Source organism: Pseudopipra pipra, chromosome 17, assembly GCF_036250125.1.
Source record: "Pseudopipra pipra isolate bDixPip1 chromosome 17, bDixPip1.hap1, whole genome shotgun sequence".
NCBI lineage: Eukaryota > Metazoa > Chordata > Aves > Passeriformes > Pipridae > Pseudopipra > Pseudopipra pipra.
In genome coordinates, this window is record NC_087565.1 from 9573003 (window position 1) to 9587928 (window position 14926).

The 14926-nt window shown below is 42.4% G+C and overlaps 2 long non-coding RNA genes across 2 annotated transcripts; one reads left to right on the top strand and one right to left on the bottom strand.

Annotated features, from left to right (window-relative positions):
* Positions 1-9162: 9162 nt before the first annotated feature.
* LOC135423850 (uncharacterized) lies at positions 9163-12774 on the bottom strand. The gene is made up of 3 exons (XR_010434983.1): positions 12580-12774; positions 10608-10791; positions 9163-9551 (listed from the first exon to the last, which is right to left on the bottom strand). It is a non-coding gene; the product is annotated as an uncharacterized LOC135423850 (long non-coding RNA).
* A 60-nt stretch (positions 12775-12834) lies between these two features.
* On the top strand, positions 12835-13748 carry LOC135423851 (uncharacterized). The gene is made up of 2 exons (XR_010434984.1): positions 12835-12970; positions 13496-13748. It is a non-coding gene; the product is annotated as an uncharacterized LOC135423851 (long non-coding RNA).
* The last annotated feature ends 1178 nt before the right edge of the window (positions 13749-14926 follow it).

The window sequence follows — 14926 nt, forward strand, 5'->3', positions numbered from 1 at the left end:
AATATGAATTAGTGCTTCTTAGACCTTTAACCCTATAAATAGGACTAAAGCCCCAGTGTGGATAAACTAGTGGGAATCTAAGCAGAATTTCCTTTAGCAGTGGTTGTGGTACAACATGACTTCAGTTGTTCTACTGTGACAAGATGGAACTAAATCCTCCTTCCTTAATCTTAATTAGAGATGACCAAAATGTTCCACCTTTAACTTGTTTTAAGATAAATTTTTCCAATGAAGGGCAGAGAAAGAGCAAAAAGATATGAAAAGTTTCTTTAGAGCAAATAAGTAAAAAAGGAAATATATCCATTTTTTTTCCCGGCTAATTTTTAGTCAAGCTCAGACTCAAAAGACAGCTTGCATTCTTCATTGACAAACAGTAAGTCACTCCAGGAGTGTAATCATACTAAAATTCACAGCTAGGATAATGTACAACTGGAATTCTATCAGGCTTCTGTCTCGAGGAACTGAGGTATGCCTTGGAGGAATGCATTAGATGCTATGGTTAATTAACTAATTTACTCAATCAAGTTTAACAGTGGTTTTAACTTTAATGGCACCATTACATCTTAATATGAAAATAACAGGCTGTGTTCCTGCATTCCCTGCAGTCCTCCTCCTCCCCACCATCCACTTCCCAATTGGAGTTTGATTTGTGGAGTCTTAAACCTGCTTGGGAATGTGGGGCACATGTGATGCAACATGTGAAGGTCCCACACGCCCACCTTCCAAGCAGGGCCCTGCAGTCGGAGCTCCTGGCGCCGGGAATTCCTCCGGAGTCATGGAGTGTGCACATGTCCCTCAGGAAGAGAATGTGGAAATATAAGTAGGCTTGTTTTAATTGTGTTTGAGGGATTTCCTCAAAGAAGATCTGGAGTCCCTGCCTGGCAGAATTCCCTGTCTGAGCATTGATTTCTCTCAGGCTCTGACTGGCACAGTTGGGTCCTTTGGGCTGCAAGAAAAATGAGGTAAAGCAAAGGTGGTTCACTCTCTACTCCTTGGTTTGCTGAAGGAAAACCTTCTCTCTGCTTAAAAATGATAGTCCTGAACCCTCTAGGTATTCCTGTCCTCATGGAAAAGTCCATCCCAGCTGCAGCTTCCCCCAGATGTTTTTTGTAATGTTTTCTTCTTTACTAAATATAAATGACCTACGGTTTCCCTGATTTTCATATCTTAATATTCTTACTATTCTTATCCTTTACTCTGTATCTTATTTTTGTCTGATCTAACTAATATTAAACGCTAGATTAAGCCCTGCTCCCCAGTATGCCACTGGTTTCCAGTCAGAGCCCATTAGCAAATAAGTTGTTGATATTCCTGCAGGGAGATTTGTGCCCAAAACTGGCAACAGGAGACAACTGTTGCCTTATTGCTTGAAGAATTTATTGAGATATTGAAAATGTACCTTTAAGTTGTGTCAGGCAGAGAATCTACAGCTCTCCTTGTCAATGGGTTGCTGTGGGTAAACTATAAAAAGTCTCATTTTGAGGTTGTTTTTATTTTTGACAGTAAAACTCTTTAAAATATAGTTCCTGTGCACAAAGATCAAGCAGGACATGGTGACCTGGTTTACCAATACTCAGCCTGTGAAGGTCATGTGGCTTAAACAAGGCCCAGACATCCTGTTCCTGGCTGTCAAAGCTGGGAGGACTCTGTTCCTGCCTGGTAGCAAATATTTAGGTAAGAAGACACAAAACCACAGAGGTTAAAAGAGACCTCCAGCATCACTGAGTCCAACCTGTGCCCAATGCCCACCTTGTCACCCAGCCCAGAGCACTGAGTGCCACGTCCAGTCATTCCTTGGACACCTCCAGGGATGGGCACTCCACCACCTCCCTGGGCAGCCCTTTCCAATGCCTGACCACCCTTTCCATGACCAGTTCCTCCTGATGTCCAACCTGAACGTCCCCTGGCACAGCTTGAGGCCGTCCCCACGTAGGTCACACCAGCAGGACCAGGTCATTGGTTGGAAGCAGGAGTCCCAAAAGGCAGAGATTCCCAGTGGCAGAGCGAAAGCTCTGCTGGATACCCACATCCAATTTATAACAGATTTAATCTGATTCTGGAGAGGGGCAGTAAATCACTGCTAAACAGTTATATGGGGTTTTATTGAGAATTTTTATTATCATAGATACAAAGGCCGTACTTTGGAGATTAACTAGGAAAAGTTTTACAAGGCAGTGGAGATAATGAATCACAAATTCTGTAGGGGTGAACCTCCCATGCTCAATCCAAGTACAGCTGTCTCATATTTGCTCTGTGTGCATTTTGCTACCAGTAATTTTGTCATCAATTTTCATATTTTGTTTAAACATATTTGTCTTTTGGACAAGATAGGTCATATTTCACCCATTTGATGAATTTTCTCCTTGGTCCAGTTTTACAGGATTTGCACTTAATTAATTGCACAACCTTTAATTCGACAGACTGTTTTTAATGGCTGTGTAGTTTCAAATGCAGATACACGGAGGAATTTCAAAAAGTAATTGTTTTTATGTCACTACCATTGAAAGTTGCAATTATTAAAATATACAGATAATGGCACAGAATTTCTTAGCTGATGATACTAAATATGCACAAGTTTTTTTATGCATATCCTCGGGGTTTTCAGTGGAATTTGGGGTATCACTTCAATACAACAATGTTCATACACAACCCCTGCAACTTTGTGCAAACTCACAGCTTCCACTTGTGAAAGCATTGGCAAACTTTCTACGTGCACATTTGGTAATATGAGCCTTTATTTACATTTTTTCCAGGAATTATACTGCAATTTTATTAATTGGTGACAAAACTAGTGGATCAGGTATTGGCTGGAAGAACTAAACAAAATATTCATGCTTCCAAAGCTTGGAAAAGCTTCATAAAGGGAAGCCCACCTTTTCCTGGAGCTCAACCCTGACAGTCGTGGAGCTCTTAAAAGCTTCTTCAGTTCTTAGCAGACTCATGGAACAGGGCTAGCTCACCCCTCCAGACAGCCTGCTGTCTGCAAATGTGCCCATCAAATCTGTTTGTCAAGCCACCAGGCTTTTCCATGCCTGGTAAAAGGCAGACAGGAAGGAGTAGGCAAAGGTCAATCCTTGTCAGCTCTTTGTAAATGTAATTGTAGTGGCAGTTTGTGAGCGCTGGCTCGTTCCCTAGCAACTTTCTGTGCGTGTGGGGAAGAGTTAAATACATAGCTCTCACTGTGTTGCTTTTTCACTAATTTTGGAATTAAGATTTTTTTTGGTTTTGTTTTGTTTTATTTATTGGCCTTTGTGCACATTTGGAGGTTCGTGTGCATAAGCTGCAAACTCCCCTCAGCAATTGTGTAAGCCTTCAAAAAGAAATCCGTGACTGAGCACTGACTGACTTCTGAGTTGGAGGATAATCATGATAATTAATCTAGATTCTGACTTCTTTTGTTATGTGGCTCTGAGCAAATGTAATTTGTGAACCAAAGTCCCCACAGACTCTGTTTTTCACATTGGCAGTGGTGAGCTGCAATCAGAACCTGACCCCATATCACTGAGTGCTTTCAGTGATCTTTTCTGGTGATGACTATTAGATGGGGAATTTTTACAGTGTATATGTCACAAGTAACTCCCACTAATGACAGCCATAAGAACAGTGACGTTAAGACAGACTTTTGTTTAGAGGAATGAATTTAGGGATTAAGCCAAGGCATGCAACTCCGGTGCAATTTCTAGGAGTTGTCCCTACTTACACAAAGGATGAATTAAACTCATTTATCTTACTGAAGCCTGAGACAAAATGGTGGGGCTCACGTGTGCTGCTGATGGGGACTGGCACAGCTCCACTGACCACAAGGTGCTGAGAGAGATGTTTCTACAAAGGACCAATTCATAGATGTGCAACTGGTCCCACTCCACGGAGCAGGAATGGCCAACAGAGCCTTGCAGTGCAGCTGCCCTGGGTGAGAGAGGGCTCTGGGGGCAGGTTTTACAGAACATTTAGGGCTGGCTAAGGAGAGGGTCACAGAATCATAGAATATCCTGAGTTGGAAGGGATCCACAAGGATCATCCAGTCCAACTCCTGGCCCTGCACAGACACCCCAATAATCCCACTCTGTCCCTGAGAGCATTGTCCAAACACTCCTTGAGCTCTGCCAGCCTTGGGGCTGTGCCCACTGCCCTGAGGAACCTGTTCAGTGCCCAACCACCCTCTGGGGGAAGGACCTGCAGAGACTTGCCCAGACTCCCAGAAAGTTACAGGTCATATGTAGGGTGGTGTTCTCCTTATTCCTTCTCTCTCCTCCTTTTCTGAACCCTGTGAATGAAAAGAAAAATGAAAGTTCTAAGGTGAGAGGGGAAAGTGCTCTGAACTTGCTTTTCTTTCTTTCATCTCTTCAAGAACTTGGAATAGTCTGTTGCAGAAAGAAAACAAGGGACTGAGATGCTCAAGGACAGATTTTCAAGTGGCTTCATCCTCCTTTCTAGGAGCACAATTGCACATTTGGATTACAAAGGTGGACAGGTGACAGGCAGGTGTCTACAGGTGGGATGTCAGGGCACCAGAAGTGGACAAGGGGATTTTTTAGGGAGCAGATTAGGCAGTCTGATGCCTTGAGCTGATTTTCAGCATTAAATACACCTTTCAAATTGCCATCAGCTTCCACAGTCATTTAAAACGGGATCACTAGAGACCTGACTCGGGTGGGTTCATGGAACTGAAGCAGCTCCTGGCTCCAAACTCTACAACCTGTGACAGTGGAGTCCATCCCTCCAGGATTGGAAACAAAGACTGAGGTCTGCTCCTGGCAGAGGGCCCTGGTCTCAGGTAGAGGCACTCTTTGCTGGTTTTATTCCTTGGAAAGATTTACAGCAACTTCATCCTACCATAGTAGAAAGAGCTATAAAGGAGGAGTTAGAATTCAAGCTGTGTCCTGGTGAGATTCTCATCTTTGTTCGCTGCAGATGTTAAGTCATTTTGAGATGCAAGTCATTTCTTTGAAAAAACTTTCTTTGGGGCTGAAATATAATGGCAGGAAATTAGCTGTTAATCCTGTCTTTTCTTGGACAGACTAGACATGCATAATAAACCCCCCCCTTTCCCCCTCTTTCCTTGCCCAGTGGTTCAGTTTGACCTGAAAGAAAACATTTTCTTCCAAGAAAGACAATGTTTATGAGGTGCAACCCTAGTTTGGCTCTGATGATTAGAGACACATGTATCAACCTGTGTAAAATCTGTTGATGGCTGTTTGAGACGAGCCCTGGTCAGGAAGGCTGAGATCACAAACACTGTAAGAACCAAAAGAACCAGCCCTAGCTTAAAATGTTCCAAAGTTGCATCCAGACTCCTAAACCTGCTTTATAACCCTTGCTCCTGTTGAGCACAATGAGACAGTAAAGGTCTGATTTGCCTGGGAAGGAGCCACAGTGCACCCCTCTCCCTGATTCTTCCTGCTCAGGGGGATCTGGGAGAGGCACATCCCAGAATTAGGAATACAGTTGCATTACCTTTGTCTTCCATGTAACCCCTGGATCCTCCCAGACACTTGGCAGCATTGCAAACACTGTTTGAAAGAGGCAAAAAGGGGGTTAGGGAAAGGTTGGAGTTGTCACTGCACCCAGAGACAGACACCCCCCATTTCAGACGGCCCTATATTTGTCAAAACTGTCTGTTTTCCATTAAATTCTCTAACAGATTTAAAATAAATAATTATTTTTTTCCAGAACTAGTCAGGAAAAACAGCAAGCATGATTATATGGTCTGATGAACGGGTATTAGAGGCAAGTTTCACATTTTCTCATGTGTGTCCCACACCACAGGTCTCACTGAGGTAGAAAAGCCTTTTGTTTCCCCATTTTAACACTCATAACTACACAGCTGATGCTGTAACAGCTTCCTGGGCACAGGTAGGAAGGGTGTCAGTGTGAAGAGACAGTTATTTTCCGCTTATGTGGCTGAGAATATTTTGTTATTTCAGGGTATTTCAGCAAACAGAAGAGACACCTTTGGGAAACTGGGAGAAGTTCTTCCACTGAGCAGGAACATACATTCAGTCTTTAGTTCATTGCTTCTGGTGGGCAAGCACTAAATCAGGCACTGTGGTGGGATCCCAGGCAATTCCTCCAGCTTTGATTAGTGCTCCTCGGTCAGAAATGCTGAGAAAATGGAAAGTGATAGGGAAATAAAAAGTTAATACACGTCCTTTTAATTGTGCAGTGAGGGCATGGCAATGTGGGGGCAGAGAATATTGTGGTGGAAATCAGGAGTGTGTGGAAAATAGAAGAGGCATGTGGAGGGATGTGTTAGATGAGACAGGGAGCTCAGGCCTGCCTCTCTCAGGGTGACTGAAGTAGATATTTATGGTTTTATTCTTTAAACAATAACATCTACACCTGCCCTAGACTTCTCAGTCTGGGCACTGAAGGAAACATTGGCATGGAAGTCGGGGGGAACCTTTGTTCCTCAAGTGATTCAATCCCTTGTTGAATTTAGGATCACAGAATATCCTGAGTTGGAAGGGATCCACAAGGATCATCCAGTCCAACTCCTGGCCCTGCACAGACACCCCAACAATCCCACCCTGTCCCTGAGAGCATTGTCCAAAGCTCTGTCAGCTTTGGGGCTGTGCCCACTGCCCTGGGGAGCCTGTTCAGTGCCCAACCACCCTCTGGGGGAAGAACCTTTTCCTGAGATCCAACCTAAACCTCTCCTGACACAACTTCAGGCCATTCAGGTCCTGTCCCTGGTGAGTTTAGTACCCAGGAAGCCTCTGAGAGGCCCCTGGGCACTGTTTGTGTGGGGGGGTACCAGGTACCCAAGCTGTGTGTCTGTACATTGCTGCTGTCACATCCTGTAAGAGATGCTCCCTCTCTCCTTTAAAGCATTGGGCTTTATTACTGTTCTCCCTTATCTCTAATATAGCAAGGCCAGAACATCTGCTTATTTAAGTAGTTCCATTTGGTCCTAAATCCATCAGCTTCTTGTAAAGAGGACTTTAACAGGTCATTTTTTGAGTGAATAGCTGGGTGTTACTTGAATTCCTTGGGCTGGGAAGTGATATTATGTACTTCTTCATTGCATTAATTAATTTTTTTTTAAAATAAGGTATTTTGAAATTCATTTTTAGTTAAACCAAAAGGAATTGAACTGAAATTCATATGCCAGGCAGCAGCCTTGTGAAATGTAAACTGAGTTATAAACCTATAGAAAATGGATTTTATTATGGAAATGTAAACTGTCCCCTAAGCATAGCATGGGGAGGTGATGCTGTAACAACATATGAGTGAGTAATAAACAACAGCCAGTATTATATCAGATGACTGGGTACAGCTAGAAATGTATCTGTTTGGGTGTTGAATTATCCCCAAATTTGAATTATGGGCATATAATTCAAATTATCCCCTTCCAGCAATATAAAGTCTGACAGACATATTTTTTTAATATACTTCTTGTGCTGTTTTGCATTATGTCACATCCTCCAGCGCTAAAACCACAGCTTTCCTACCATGATTCATCAGAAATCAGGGGGGAAAAACAGTTGAGATCTGATATACTGAGTACTCTTAAATTACAGAGCAGCTTCAAGTGTAGTGTATGAGGAGACAGAGGCAGGGTGAATAAGTATGTCTTGGGCTGTCATGTCCATGAACTGGGAAACTCACTGGCTCATTGAATCATTTCCTGGTACTTCTGCTCATCCATCGATACATGGCAACCAGGCTGGGCTTGCAGAGATGAAAGGCAGAGTAATTCAGAGCCAGCTGTAATTCTTTATAAAACATACACTGAGTATTTTTGTTGACTCCTGCATGACATTTCCAAGGTGGCTGGGAAGCCAGGCCATTTGTTACAGGCTCTGGATCAATAGAAAGCACAGAGGAAAACAGGGAAAGTTAACATCCAGTGGAAAGGACAGCACAACTTCCAAGTTTGCACATCTCAGCTGTGCACAGGGTGCATTGCAGGGGAACATCCTGTTCTTCAGAGAGACATATTCAATCACTGAAAAATATTCAGCATGAGGAAAAGCTGCTGCCTTATGTATCTGTAATTGTCAGATTTACCAGTGAACAGAACAGAGGCATTTGCAAACCCTTCTCCTCCTATAGCTGTATGACCACGATGGCTACCTGTGTGTGTAATGCACATTCCACAGACATTGAGAACTCTGACACATCTGAATTCCCACTTTCATTGTTGCTGGCTGCTTTTTCACCCCAAAATGATTACATTTTAGCATATAAGAGAAGCTAATAGATCATAAAAACCTAAATATGTGTTTTTCATCAGACATGATCTATCAAGGATAAAAATAATTTGCTGTATTTGTTCTCAAATGATCAAATTTCAGAGTAGAGTCTTGCTGACTTCAGGGGCTTGATGACTGAAAGTTTACAGGGAGCCTGGGCTCATGTTTCAAGATCTGATTTGAAAGCCAACTTTTACCTTGTACAGATTCAGGACTTTCTTCATGTCATTATAAAGATCAAGTCTATTCCCCCTTGTGTTTTGTGTGCTGTCCTTACTCAGAAAAGTTTAAAACCAGGCTTTTAGTGCTTTCTATATTAAAAGATAGAGGGGAAAAAATTATACCTCATAGGTTTGTCTATGAAAATCACTTAAAAATTACTACTTTTGCTAAGATTTAAAAGAATTAACACATCACCTGGACTTTGCATGTGAAGATTTAACTTTTTGATAAACAGCAAACTCATCTACTGCTGTGCCAGCTATTTTTAACCCACCTTGTGAGTATGCTTTTTTTATTGCTTTATACAGCATATCTGATTCTCTCTAAAGCACAAACTAAAAAATCTATCGGGCTGTCATTTGCTGCATAGTGCCATCTATCATCATGCAGCTTGGCAGCTGTAGTGCAGGGAGGGAGGGGGGAGCTGGAGCAGGAGGCACAGTCAAGGACTTTCACATGTAACACCAAAAAAAAAAAAAAATCCTTGTCACAATTATTTATGGCTCTTGCTGGGGCACATAATAGGACACATAAAACCTCTGTTTCAGTTTCAAGCCCCCTCCCCTGTCGGAGTCGGGCACAGGCAGTTTTGCTTTACACATACAATTTCCTGAACAATGCCGAGCACTTGTGAAGTGACAGTGACAAATACTGGAGGCTCTGGCTGCAGCTCTGCAGGCTGTTACAGGAGCAGGGGTGTCAATAATCAAGGAAGGCTGCCAATGATACCAAAATGCCACTGTGATACTCTCCTTGTTCAAGCAGCTCTCTGCAATGCTTTTATTTTGAAGTTCCAGGAAACTTCTCGTGTCCCTGTAGTTCCAGGCTGCGAGGAAATAAAGTGTCGGAGGGACCCGTGCCAAGAAATGATTTTTCATTGTTTGATCTTCTGTGCAGTTTGATCTCACGATAACTAAAATATTGCTGGTTCAGAGGGGCTTAATGAATATTCAGCAGTTTCCTATTAGTGTTAGCCTGGTGTGAAGTCTTTTTGTTAGGGTCTATCGTATCAGCCCTCTGCATGGTGTGCTTGACTTTGTTGTTCAGAGTGTAACCTTTGGTTCAGGTCCCAGCTGATGGATTTCAGAGCGACTCTGCTCCTCTCTGGGTGGCAGCAATGGGTGGGGAGCTGTGCTGTTAAAGAAACCATGCTTTAGGTAATTAAACATAAAATTCGGGTCCAAACCAACAAATTGTCTTGCTTGCAGTTTCTCAAGAAAGAGCATAGGCAGATATTAACCTTGATGTCCCCATTAAAGTCCTCTGATACACTTTTTATTTCCCATATCTCATAGCATTTCTGATCTCCAGTGTTAAGTAGCAGGCTGTTAAATTAGCAGAAGAGAGGCCAGGATAGATTTGCTCCTGTGGAGCAAATCAGTTTTGGAGGTACGATCCACAAAACCACCAAGAATACAAATTAAACAGAAGCACTTGAAAAACCATTCACTTTAAGCACAATACATTTTCATTATCGTTAAGGCAGCCACAAACAGCATCTAGGTACACAAAGTAACTGTCACGAAACCCACTCTTGATAAATCAGGGTTACACTTATCTAAATGAAAGGCACCTGCCCTCTTCCTGAAGCTGCAGAAAAAGGTGGTGGCTTTAGGACAGCTTCAAATGTTAAAACATGCCTAGAAAAAGAAAAGGTCTGAAAGACCAAGTTAGTTAGACACGAATTGTGATGATTTTCTGTGGTTTAGTTCCGCTGCACTGAGTGTGCTGTCAGTCATGTGCAGTTCATTCAGACTTGTTTCTCACGACCACATTCCTGGGGCAGTTCCTATAGGTTTGAAGTGCTTCTGCATGAAGCAGGGTTGGTTTAGGAAACATGGATCCTGCTGGCTCAGTTACATCCCACATCCACCTTATTGCCCCTGTGCAAAAAGTGTTCTGAGAAACTGTTCCCATGTGGCAAAGCTCGTCTCTGCTGAGATTTTACATTCCACCACCAAACCTCCCTCGATTCTAAGTCTCTAAAACAGAGTTCCTGTTGAACAGAGGTGGTCTGGACAAGAGTAAGTTGAAACAGCTGTGTGCTCTTTACCTCATCTGCACCAGAGTCACAGCCAGTTCCTGCTCTCTGCTTCCTCCCTCACAATCTCATTAAACATGTACACGTGGGTTTTTTCTCCTGCATAGTTTCGTTTTAAATTTCCTGTCCTACTTGGATTTTTTTCTCACCTTAGTGAAAATAGGAGTGGGATCAAATGTTGAACAGACCATATTTACGTCCATTGCTATTGTTGTTTTCTTTAGCTCACTGAAAACTGAGAGGAGAACTATGGTCTTTATTGTTGTTTCTGTCAGTAGCAGCTACACAAGATCCAGGTGAAGGGCAGCATCAGGCACAATGTTGTCTTGATTGCTGCACAAAAGTGTGAAAGTTGACATCATTATGTTAAAATTCCCAGCACAGGAAGGACATGGAGCTGTTGGAATGAGTCCAGAGGAGGCACCAAGGTGATCAGAGGGATGGAGCAGCTCTGCTGGGAGGAAAGGCTGACAGAATTGGGATTGATCAGCCTGGAAAAGAGAAGATTTGGGGTGACCTAGCTGTGGCTTTCCAGTGCCTCAAGGAGTTCCAGGAACTATGGAGAGACTATTTCCAAGGGCCTGGAGTGACAGGACAAGGGGAAGTGGCTTCATACTGACAGAGAGGAGGGTTAGATGGCATATTTGGAAGGAATTCTGCCCTGTGAGGGTGGGGAGGCCCTGGCACAGGTTGCCCAGAGAAGCTGTGGCTGCCCCATCCCTGGAAGTGTCCAAGGCCAGGTTGGACAGGGCTTGGAGCAACCTGGGCTAGTGGAAGGTGTCCCTGCCCATGGCAGGGGGTGGCACTGGATGGGCTTTAAGGTCTTTCCAACCCAAACCATTCTCTGATTCTATGAAACTCTCAGAAGTGAGAGCAGACCTGGTGGATTAAGGAGAGATTTGCCAGTGTTTGCAAAATATATTTTACTTTTTCCAAGAAAAGTAACAAGGAGTGCATGGGCTCTTCTGCATCAGACTCTGCAGTGCGTTGTGAAATGGGATTACTGTCAATCAAACTAATTTCTCACGGATCACTTCTTGTCTTTAATTTCTGTTCCTTTGCTTCTATTTCCTACAAGCTTTCATAGCATGTTATGCTTTTGGCACTTTCTGAAGAGGAAAAATATTTTTCCTGGAGTTTATAGATGCATTGTAGAAGAGGTTTAAATACTATCAAAAATGCTTTAAAACCCCAAATTTTATTGGTAGTTAAATGATCCATATAGTAGAAACATCCATGTAGTTTCTGTTTATTTTCAGTGCATTTTTTTTTTCCTTGAGTTTTTTGCTCTAGGGACTGTTTCAATGTAGTTGGGACACATGAAAACAGAATTCCGAATGTGGGTATATGCAAATAATTAATGTTAGCATTAAGGCTTATCTAAGGAGCAGAAAAATGGAAGGCTTTGGTTGTGGCATATTTCCTGGGATTTTCTTTGCACTGGTTCCCTTTCAGCAACTCACTTTTGGAGAAGTCTCTGTTCTGCAGTGCTTCTGTTGCTTTCTTATTCTAAAATCCAGTTAAGTGTAGAAAAATGTTCATTGCCCTTTTCTTATGACTTACAAGGTTGTGAAATCATTACGAGCAAGAAGGAATGTGCCATAGTCTGGGTTTGTTGACTCTGGACCAAACAGTGACTGGGAAAAAAAAATTACTGGTTGGGTCATTTGGGGAAAAATCACAAATATTGAAACACTGTGAGTTCTTTGGGTTTGAATTTGATAGATTAGGGGAAGGGAGCTGTAATGATTACAAAAAGTGGTAGATTTAGGTTTGATCATTTCCTTACAAACTGTTCTCGATAATTGTGCACAAAAGTGTGAGGCGTATTTTTATATTGCTGATTTTCTACCAGTGCACTTAGAATCTGCTTTAACCACTTTGAGGTTGTAAATTACCAAGTAATTAATATTAGAAGGTAAAAATATTATTTAAGGTCTGCATTGGTACAAAGAAAAAAATAATGCCGTAGTGCCCCATCCATTCCTGTTCATAAAACCAGCTGCCATGGGAGTGCATCACCTGAGGTTTTCAACAGCTAAAAAGTGCATTCTTGTGAAAGACTGCCTTTCCAATTTTTAGAAGACAAAAGATTTCTATTTACTATACAAACACATTTACCTGTTTGCCAGCTGGTGACTGTGATGCAGAGTTTTTCCACGAGTCACCACAGAGTGTTTTCGGTTTGTTTGGTTGTTTCAAGTCAGTATTTAATAAACTTCGAGCCTATTTGGGTTTTAATTTCTTGTGATGCCACAACACATTGTTCTTTGCTTGAGATTGACACCAATTTAGTAAGATGTGGCAAACATGCAGCTACCAAGGAAATAGTTTCCTTAGCAACAAGGAACCTATTGACAACGCTCCACACGGAACCCACTTTAACCCCAGTCTGGGGAGTTGCTGTTTCTCTGGTTTCTGGCTGTTCTTTGCATCTGTACAAATCAGATGTTAGAGGACCAAAATGTGCTGTCTATAACCACAGGCAAAATCATCTTCAACATGCATGAAGGTAGGAGTTGGTGAACAACCAGTTGCACCATCAAAACTTGGGCATTTAGCAAGGCACAGTAACATTTAAAATGCATGGTGGGCAAATCTGAGCTTAAGTAAAGTTAATCTGTAAGCTGAGCCCAGGTGACACATCCAGGATTTAATAGAGCATAATATAAAATAACAGGAGGAAAAAAGCCTTGGTGTGTTGTGCTGACACACATTTTTGGGCAGAGGTATTTATATATGCCACTGATGGAAGCAGCCTGGGTAAATGCAACATTAAGTTTAGGACTGATAAAAATAAAATAAACATTCCACAATTCCACGTGGGAATTGTTCCACCTAACTCATCTGTCATGTAAAATAGCAGTAACAATGTGTGACTTTACTGGGAGAGGAAAGGCTTAACCTGTTTCAATGGAGTTTTGGTTTAAAAAAAAGCCCAATACAAGTTCAGAAAAAGTAATCTCATCACAACATTCCTTGTTGTTTATATTTTTACAAATACTTTAGTTACATGTTCCCTGCTTTCCTGATTTAGGCACTGGCATTACGTGGAATGACCCAGTATTAACGATGGGAGTCTAAGCCCAGAAGATATTTGAAGTCAAGTCCCTGTTCTGCTCCATATTTTCTTGTGCAATCCCCCATGGACTCACATTTCCAAAGGGACTGGCACTTGTGAATATTCCCACTTTGGAGCAATCACCAAGAGACCATTATGAGGATATGATTTTTGGAAAATGCTAAATACTCATGTTCTCAGAATAAGATCTCTTTAAAGTGTTCCCAAATTTGAAGCACTGCATATGTTAGAATTCCTACAGTTCCTGGCACCGTCTCCAGCAGTGGAGCAAAGCACAGAGACAGCTGAGACAGGAGAAACCAGGCTTGAGATGTTATTCCTGCAAAATCAGGATATCCTTGACTCCCACACCTGGTGATGCAGATGCTGTATCAGGCCAGCCTGACCTCGGGGTCCCCTCAGTCCTTGCCCACACCCAGGTTTTAATATCAACGTGGTTTTAATGATAATCAGGACAACATAATATTAAAGCCATAAATCCCAGAATCCCAGAGTGGTTTGGGTTGGAAGGGACCTTAAAGATCACCTCATTCCACCCCCTGCCATGGGCAGGGACACCTTCCACTAGCCCAGGTTGCTCCAAGCCCCGTCCAACCTGGACACTTCCATGGATGGGGCAGCCACAGCTTCTCTGGGCAACCTGTGCCAGGGCCTCCCCACCCTCACAGGGCGGAATTCCTTCCCAGTATGCCATCTAACCCTGCCCTCTGTCAGTGTGAAGCCATTTCCCCTTGTCCTGTCACTCCAGGCCCTTGGAAATAGTCTCTCTCTATCTTTCCTGGAACTCCTTGAGGCACTGGAAAGCCATAATTAGGTGACCCCAAATCTTCTCTTTTCCAGGCTGCTCAATCCCAATTCTCTCCCCTTTCCTCCCAGTAGAGCTGCTCCATCCCTCTGATCGTCTTGGTGCCTCCTCTGGACTCGCTCCAACAGGTCAATCCCAGCATTTAATTTATATGAAGACTCCCTGATTTCTAACAGGGCTCTGGCCCACACAGAATTGACCATTAACCAGTGAAATAAGCCATATTTTCCATAACAAAAAGCAGCACTAAAGTGCTCAACATTGACATTAATATAACTTTCAAATAGTTTCTAGGTAAAATTCAGTGGGTCACCTCTGTCAGGTTTTAAGATTTGGGTCCAAATTTTCAATTAAAGTCTCTTATGAAACCTGCAGCGGCACCTGCACAGTTTTAAAAGAATAGCTGTTAGATTAATTTTCATTGCAATTTGTTAAATAACACTCTACAACAAAAGGAGAACATTACAAAGGTGAAAAAAAAAATCTGTTCTATTTCAAACATGAGAATCAGCAAAACATCTTTGAAATCAATAAGAATCTTTATGATGGCTTTGGTCATAAAGATCTGATTTTGAAAATAA